This window comes from Marmota flaviventris, chromosome 3 (assembly GCF_047511675.1).
Source record: "Marmota flaviventris isolate mMarFla1 chromosome 3, mMarFla1.hap1, whole genome shotgun sequence".
In the NCBI taxonomy this organism is placed as follows: Eukaryota; Metazoa; Chordata; class Mammalia; order Rodentia; family Sciuridae; genus Marmota; species Marmota flaviventris.
This window is the reverse complement of record NC_092500.1, coordinates 8,252,240-8,261,049: the sequence shown is the minus strand read 5'-3', so window position 1 is coordinate 8,261,049 and position 8,810 is coordinate 8,252,240. Positions and strand designations below refer to the sequence as shown.

Below are 8,810 nucleotides of genomic sequence, written 5' to 3'. Positions count from 1 at the left end.
GTTTCACTCAAAGCTATGTTCGTGGGCTAGGGATGTGGCTCAAGCGGTAGTGCGCTCGCCTGGCATGTGTGCGGCCTGGGTTCGATCCTCAGCACCACATACAAACAAAGATGTTGTGTCCACTGAAAACTAAAAAAAAATAAATATTAAAAAAATTCTCTCTCTCTCTCTCTCTCTCTCTCTCTCTCTCTCTCTCTCTTTAAAAAAAGAAAGAGAGAGAATGATGAGTTATTATTTAAAAAAAAAAAAAGCTATGTTCGTGAGATTCAGCCCCCATCCCCCACTTTTTTTTTCCTCCCTATGGGAGCTCCATTGTGTTGCCCAGGCAGGTTTGAACCTCTGGGTGCAGACAATCCTCCTGGCTCAGCCTCCTGAGTCTGGGACTACAGGTATGTGCCTCCCCAGCTGGCCAGCAGTATTTTTGCATGTGATTGTAGTTTGCTAGTGTATGAATGTATTACAGTAACTGTGTCCATCCTACTGAAGGGTATTTGGGTTGTCTTCAGTGTGGGGCTACTGCACACAGTGCTGGTGTGAACACTGCATGCTCCTTGGGTCACATTTATGTGTGCATTTCCTTTAGGAGTGGAATTTCTGGGTCATAGGCAAAGCGTATTTTCAGCTTTAGTATTCTACCAAACAGCTCTCTGAAGTTTTTGGTCCTCTTTATTTTATCCAGTCAATTGGTAGCAGAGAGGTTTTATATTGTAACTTAATTTGCATTTCCCTGGTGAGTGATGATGAGAACCTTTCCATATGTTTATTTGGTGTTTTTATGTTTTATGCTGGGGATCCAAGCCCGGGCCTGATGAATACTAAGCACATGTTCTTTGAACTGGACCCTCAGCCCCTTGTCAGTCTTTTTTTGTCAGAGTCTCTCTAGAGACTCTATCTATGCAGCGAGATCTCATTGTGATTTGAACTTGCATTTCCCTGATGAGTGATCTTGGGGATCTTTTTGCCTGCTTATTTGCCATAGATAGAGAGATAGATAGTACCAAGGATTGAACCCAGGGGTGCATAACCACTGAGCTACATCCCACCCCCTTTTTTATATTTTATTTAGAGACAGGGTCTCACTGAGTTGCTTAAGGCCCTGCTAAGTTGCTGAGGCTGGCTTTGAACTCGCAATCCTCCTCTCTCAACTGAGATTACAGGCATGTACCACCACACCTGGCCCATCCATATATCTTTTTTGTTGTTGTTAGTGTCTTTTTAATGCCCATTTTTTAAAAATTGGAATGTCTTCTTATTAGACTGAAATTGTATATTGTAGACACAAGTCCTTTTCTACTGGATATTTGACTTGCAAACATTCTCTCTCTCAGTCTATGCTTCGTTTTCTTTCTCTCTTCCTTCAGGGGATGGAACCCAGGGCCTCATGGGTGCTGTGCAAGCAGGTCTACCACCTCCCAGCCCTATGCTCCTACTTCTGAGGTCATCTCTAAGTAATCTTTGCTTCACTGTGGTCACAAAGGTTGTTCTCCTACATTTTCTCTTAGAAGTTTTATAGTTCTAGGTTTTGTTTGTTTGTTTTTCATGTTGTTTATTTTTGTAGTTTTAATTCTTTTTGTTGTTGTTGTTCTGGGCATTGAACCCAGGGGCTCTCCACTTCTGAGATATATTTCCAGTCGTTTTTATTTTATTTTGAGACAGGGTCTCAAAAAGTTGCTTAGGACCTTGCTAAATTGCTGAGGCTGGCTTTTTTTGAGGGGGGAAAGTACCAGGGATTGAACTCAGGGCCACTTGGCCACTGAGCCACATCCCCAGCCCTATTTTGTTTTTTATTTAGAGACAGGGTCTCACTGAGTTGCTTAGTCCCTGCTATTGCTGAGACTGGCTTTGAACTCATAATACTCCTGCCTCAGTCTCCCCAGTTGCTGGGTTTACAGGCGTGCACCACCACGCCTGTCTACAAGAATTACTTTACATGGGGGAAAAAATAAAGCCAATATTTAAAATTAGACATTTTTTTGTGCTTTTTTTACACACATAAATTTTATGAGTGTCCTATTAATGCTCAGTATAATGAAATGGAAGATGCAATCAGATTACAAAAGATAAAGATTGGAGAAAATACAGATGACATAGAAGATCAAGGTCAGGCAGCTTGCAAAATACAGGAGAACTGGGACACAGGGCTGTCACGGGTGGTGGTGATGGTGCACCCAGGGGGCTCCCTGCTCCTCCTCCTGACTCTGCAGCTCCTTGTCCTCAGGCTGCTGGTTCCCACTGGCCTCCTCCTTGGGCTCCCCCAGGACCATCCCTCTTCCTGGACCCCCTGACCTTATTTCCCCTTCCTTCTTCTTCCAAGGACCCAGAATGATGGCAGAGTGGCTCAGACTGCACCTCGGGAGTCTTGACAAAGGACACCATCTGTGGGCAGCAGGGAGACAGTGAAGGAAGGGATTTAAGTGGGTACTTTGAGCAAATGTGCATTTTTTTTCTTTTTCTTTTTCTTTTTTTTTTAAGAGAGAGAGAATCTTTAGTATTTATTTATTTATTTTTAGTTTTCGGTGGACACAACATCTTTGTTTGTATGTGGTGCTGAGGATCGAACCTGGGCCACACGCATGCCAGGCGAGCGCGCTACCGCTTGAGCCACATCCCCAGCCCTTTTTTCTTTTCTTTAAATCCTTTTTTATTATAAAATAAAGTACAGAGAAAAATCACATCCGACAAATGTCAAGCATGATGAATTATTATAGAACAAATACCCTTGAAATCACCTTCAGAGCTTCAGAGGCAGGAGATGGTACTTTGCTGCCTCCCACAGCCTTCCAGGAGCTCAGTTCTGGAGACAATTTTTATGGTTTTATTGCTCAGATGTCTCGCTGTAGTTTTATCTATTTTTTAAAATGTCTCTTTTCTCTTTTTTGGGTGTGTGTGTGTGTGTGTGTGTGTGCAGGGGATGGCACCCACCTTGTACATCCTAAGCACATGCTTTACCACTGAGCTATGTCCTCAACCTCTAAAGTGTGTCTTTTTTGGGGGGGTGATGTACCGGGGATTGAACTGAGGAGCACTCAACCACTGAGCCACATCCAGACAGGGTCTCACTGTGTTGCTTAGTATCTTGCCACTGCTGAGGCTGACTTTGAACTCGTGATCCTCCCATCTCAGCCTCCCAAGCCACTGGGGTTATAGGTGGGCACTACCACGCCCAGCTCTAAAGGGTGTCTTTTAAATCTCTGCACCAGGGCTGGAGTTAAAGGTCAATGCTACAGCACTAGCCTAGCACATGTGAGGCACTGGTTTCAATCCTCAGCACCACATAAAAATAAATACATAAAATAAATTAAATAAATAAATCTCTGCATCTCTAGTCTCTCCCTCCACAGGGGAGGGGAGGTGGCCTTCCTGGTTGACTCCTAGACTGCCATCTTTCTCCTGAAATGTTTGTTTTAACCACTAAAGGAATGTCCCATCATAGTAATGTCCCTGGTGTGCTGGCAGTTACCCGCCCAGGAATGGGGAGGTTACCCAAGTCTGCTCGTTGAAGCCCAACAGACCTCCACAGCAGAGCTTTTGGAAAAGATTTTCTTGCTCCTAAGAAACAGCAGAAGATGTAATTTGGATGTGAAATCCAGATCTGCTGCAGCCATCTTTTGACTACCAGGAGAAAACAGACTTACCATCAAGCTCCCAGGGAGAAAGGCAGAGGAGAAGGATGGGAACCCCCTGGCACCTCCACTGCAGCGCCCAGCAGCAGGTTGAACTATGCGTGGAGGCTGCTCCACTGCTGGGTGTTCCTTTGGGGGGTAAAACACAGTTCCTTTCTGAGGAAGGTTGCTGTTATATGCTGCCAGAAGCAATCTGACTGAAGCAGACTGGACACAAGTGTCCCTGTTACTAGCAGCAGCACATGTAAGCTAAGGCATTCGGTCAGTCCTGTACACAGGGGGACGAACCCTCTCCCTGTTCCTCGAAATGTCTTGGTTCATGTAATGTAAGTGGGTTCAAGCCCTCCCCCAGACCTCAAGCAGGACGTACCCTCAACTTCTTACCAACTGCTCCAGGCCCTTGGGGAAGAGATGTTACGGATCCAGGCCAATCACAGTGCACCCTGGGACCTTTGTGAGAATTGCTCAAAAAAGATGTTTTCTTCTCTCCTCTAACTTCATGAGCAAGAAGCGGGGCTGCCAGTGCTGCCTTGCTGAGCCTTTTCAGGTGGCCTGAGAACATCTGCAAAGAGGCCTAATGATGATAATTGGTATCATAAAGATAGAGGAGGGGGGGGCAAGGTCCTCTGGATGCCACTGTGCCTGCAGCCCCCAGTGGTATAGTGCAGGGTTGAGAGTCACAAGTGGGGGGAGATAAGGACTCCAGTCATCAGGTGGGGCTCCATTTGTGTTCCCGGTAGGTGGACAGGTTATGCTGGTTTCCTTCCCCACGGAGATCCTCTGCCTGACTGGAACAGTTTCGAAGTCGTCTTCTGTGCAGCCTTCCTACACTCTCATTTGGAAGTGATTGTTTCTTTTCTCTTGCCTGAATGGACAGGGATACTCAAGAGCCCCTTGCACCAGAGTCTGAGAGAACCAGAGTGTGGGGAAAATCAGCAGTAACAAAAAGCTTGATTGGAGTGGAGCTGAATGATCATAGTACACTCTGTTACCAGAGTCCTAGGCCCAAGGCCCCAGCTCCAGGGAGTCCCATCAGACCAGGCTCAGCCCCCTGTCCCAATATGGCAATCAAAGAGAAGGACCAGAAAGAAGCTTTAATCAGCATGGCCATGCTGGGAAGAACAGATCCAGGAGAGTGGCGACCACAGATCTATCTTCAAGGGGCTGAAAAAACATTAAGCATTTTGTAGAAAAGGGCAAGAAAGGCTAGGGCTGGGGGCTTGCAGGGCAGGGAGGGGGTGTACAGCAGGCAGAGAATGTCATCTCCGTCAGGCCACCGTCTGCTTGATCATTACCTTAGGACTGGTCAGTGAAACCCTGGGAAGGTCATTGCCACTTGAGAGGGCAGTTTGGTTCCCAGGGTGGGATGGTTACTCCTGCTTGAGGGGGTGGGAGCAGTTCCATCATGGAACAATCGCTCCTGCTTGAGGGGTGGTGATCTTATCAAGGGGTGACCTATCCTGCCAGGCTCTCTGGTCCTTTGTCATAAAGATGCTTATCAATCAGACATGTGGTTCCTAGGACCCAAGGTCACTGCAGAAGGAAATTGAAAAAAAAAAAATGTCAAAGAAGCAGATGGAGTCGGGGTGAGAACGTGGAGTTGGTCTCCCAGGTCCTCCCTCAGGACCAGCCCCTGCAGGTGGACAGAGGTGCCTTGTGATTGTCGAAATCGCAGTCAAACAAGAATCTCCCAAGAGGGCAGGGACCTTGCTGAAGAGATAGGCGTAGCTTGGGCACCTGGCTCTTCCCTGGGAGCCAGGTGACTATAGGGATTTCCACAGTGTCCTTGCGTTTCAATCTTGGCATCTGTAAATTAGGTGAGGACTGGTCACAGCTCAGTGCCTACACCTGGGGCTGGGGCTTAGAGTGTCTACATAACGTGAAAAGGAGGTTCTCTTCAGGGTCTCTATATTGTCCTCTACTGGGAACTTGGGGGAGGGTCAGTATTGGGACTCCTGGTCCAGGTCCCTGAAAACATGTTGCTTCCTTCCCAAGGCTCCTTGTTCTCTTGCCCATGGGGGGTGGGGGGTGTCTCTGTTCCCCACACTGTTGTTAGGCAATTCCTGGAAGGGATGGATGCAGAGAATTGTAACAAAAATCGCAAAGCTGTAACCTCGACTGATGAAAACGAGGTGGAGAAAATGGTATTCCCTGGAATTCCTTTGAGGGACTCATTTCTTATTTGTTTAAAAAAAAAAAATTCCTTGAGCCAGATGCAGTGGCACAGGCTTATAATCTTGGCAACTGGGGAGGCTGAAGAAGGAGGATCACAAGTTCAAGATCAGCCCTGGCAATTTAGCAAGACCCTGTCTCAAAATAAGAAATAAAGAAGGGTTGAGGGTGTAGCTCAGTGGTCAAATGTCCCTGGGTTCAATCCCCAGAACCACTAAAAATAATAATAACAAAAATTTAAAAAAAATTAAAATTTTTAACTTTTTTGTTTACTCTGGAAAACAGTAGTGGGGGACAACAGAAAGAGTGAGGGTTCTGGGACGTGACCCCTCCTCGGGTCTCCATTGACAAGACCTTGCTTGTGAGAAGCTGGGTCGGTGGTTGCTTTGTGAAACTGGTACAGGGACTGGCTTTTTTTCCCCCCGAGTGCTGACCTCAACCTTCCAGGCAGAGGGACACCAGCAGACCCTGGGGTTAGGTGGCTTTGTTGCAGAGTCCTAGGGGAAAACCCTCAGCAATGGGGCCCCCAGTGGGCCAGCTCCAGTTCCTAAGCTGATTCCCTCTTCTGAGAGTCTGTCTCCTCTCGAATATCCTTCTTTCCCACCTGTCCTGAAGCAAATCCCTATCTACCCTTCAGTAAACCCACCCAGGTGAGATCCACGGCCCCTCCCTCCAGCAGCAGGCTTCTCCAAGTTTGAGTTGGTACATAGTATGTGCACAGTAAATATTTGTTGACTGTCTGAATCAATAATAATGAGCATGTATGTAGTTGGCACCCTGCAGAATAGTCCAGGGTGAAAAAGAGGCTTAGAGGATCTGTTCAGAGCAGGCAGGGGCCCTCAAGTCAGGGCTCCCCTTAGCTTACAGACACCTGGGAGAGTTTCAGGTACACTTTACCTAGGGAACTTCTGGGGCAATCGGATGAGTGAATGGAGTCTTTCACTCACCACCACCTCCCAAAATAGGAAAAAAAAACCTCAGGAATAGTCTCTCTCTCTCTCTCTCTCTCTCTCTCTCTCTCTCTCTCATACGCACACACCCTCCTAAAATCAAACCTTAATTATTTTTCTTGGGTACTGGGGATGGAACCCAAGGGCTCTTAATCATGAGACACATCTCAGCTCTTTTCATATTTTATTTAGAGGCAGGGTCTCACTAAGTTGCTAAGAGCCTCACTAAGTTGCTGAGGCTGGCTTTGAACTCACAATCCTCCTGCCTCAGCCTCCTGAGCCTCTGGGATTGCAGATATGCATCACCATGCCTAGCTTAATTCTTTCTTTTTTTAAAAGGTGGCTTTTAAAAGAATTAAAATATTTTTAGTTGTCAATGGACCTTTATTTTATTTATTTATATGTGGTGCTGAGAATAGAACCCAGTGCCTCATACATGTTAGGAAAGTGCTCTACCACTAACACAACCCCAGCCCCAAAGCTTAATTCTTTTTTTTTTTAAAGAGAGAGAGAAAGAATTTTAATATTTATTTTTTAGTTTTTGGCGGACACAACATCTTTCTTTGTATGTGGTGCTGAGGATCGAACCCGGGCCGCATGCATGCCAGGCAAGCGTGCTACCACTTGAGCCACATCCCAGCCCCCCAAACCTTAATTCTTTAGGAGAGTTTTATCTAAACCCATTCAACCCATACAGACAAAGCAAAATATTCTCTTGTAACTCTGAAAATTTGCCAAGTGCCTCTCTCTCCTGAAGAGTTAGCACATGCTCCTTGTTCCACTTCTCTTCACCCAAAATACAGCCTCTTATGTTAGCAGAGGATAAAAGGACCCAAAGTTGGGCCACATACCCATAATGTTTTTGAAATTAGCTGTTGCAAGAGTGCTTCCAGAACCTTCTTAGCCAGTTAATTCCTTTTACAGGGAATTAACTGGCTAAGATAAAGCACAGGGCAGACTCCCAGCCCACGGCAAGAGCCCCAGTCTTACTGAGTCCTTTGCATGGATCTTCCCAGCTCCTAACACAGTATCCAGCACAAAGTTAACACCTTTCTTTTTTATCTATGTTTTTGTTTGTTTGGTTTTTTTGTGGTGCTGGGGATAGAACCCGGCCCTCATGTGTGCTAGGCAGGTGCTCTACCACTGAGCCACACCCCTGGTGCACACTGAATAGATGTGTGAATGCAGTCTCCCGATCACACCTCTCTGGAACAGAGAAGGCACAAGGAAGAGAAATAAGAGCATCCAGGGGCCAAAGCTGCTGTGACCCTGCTATTCGTCATCCTCGTGACAGCAAATGATGGCACTGCTTGGGCTACATGCTGGCCACTGTGACTCCTCTATCCCATCGACATGTCAACTCATTAGTCCTCACTTGAGCTGGTGGGAACCGAGGCACAGGATAGTTCATTTACCTGAGGTCACACATGTGATAAGCAGTAGTGCCATATTTGGAGCCCAGACCTTCTGCAACCCTGTCAGTCCTCCCAGCTACCGACCTGGCTTAACTCTGGCTGATTAGCGCTCTGTAGCTTGAGGACCAGCTTCTGCCAGCCAGTCACCCTGCTGTATAGGTTTTATTCTCTTCCTTTCTTTGTTCATTCAGCGACCTTTTTTTCCTTCTCATGTAAGACCAGGTAATGTGCTAATGTCATAAGAAGATTTGAAGGAGGAGCAATCTCACACAATAGCACAAAACCTCGGTCATCATGCTTACGAACCCTAAGAGGGTTTCAACAAGTTTTTATTGAACACATATTATATGCCAAACACTGCTCTAGGTACTTGGGCTTCCTCAATGAACAAAGATGAAAAACCCTAAGAGCTTACATTTTATTTGGGGCAAGATGAAGATTGGGGAGAGATAATAAATAATTAATATAATATTTCTGGTCATGGTGGACTAGGAAAATTACACCGACATGCTCTCTAACTAAATACAGCTTTAAAAAAAACTGAACAAAAATATACAAAAGATTTGTTTAAATGCAAAGTGATGGAGGAAGGGAGAGATTACTGGGCCAGAAGAGATGGTTCCTAATTTGACAAATATTTTTTTCTAAAA

The 8,810-nt window shown here is 45.9% G+C and overlaps 1 non-coding gene across 1 annotated transcript; it reads right to left on the bottom strand.

Moving 5' to 3' along the window:
- Positions 1-8,371: 8,371 nt before the first annotated feature.
- LOC114088938 (small nucleolar RNA U13) lies at positions 8,372-8,477 on the bottom strand. Its single transcript, XR_003582096.1, has one exon. It is a non-coding gene; the product is annotated as a small nucleolar RNA U13 (small nucleolar RNA).
- Between the last annotated feature and the right edge of the window lie 333 nt (positions 8,478-8,810).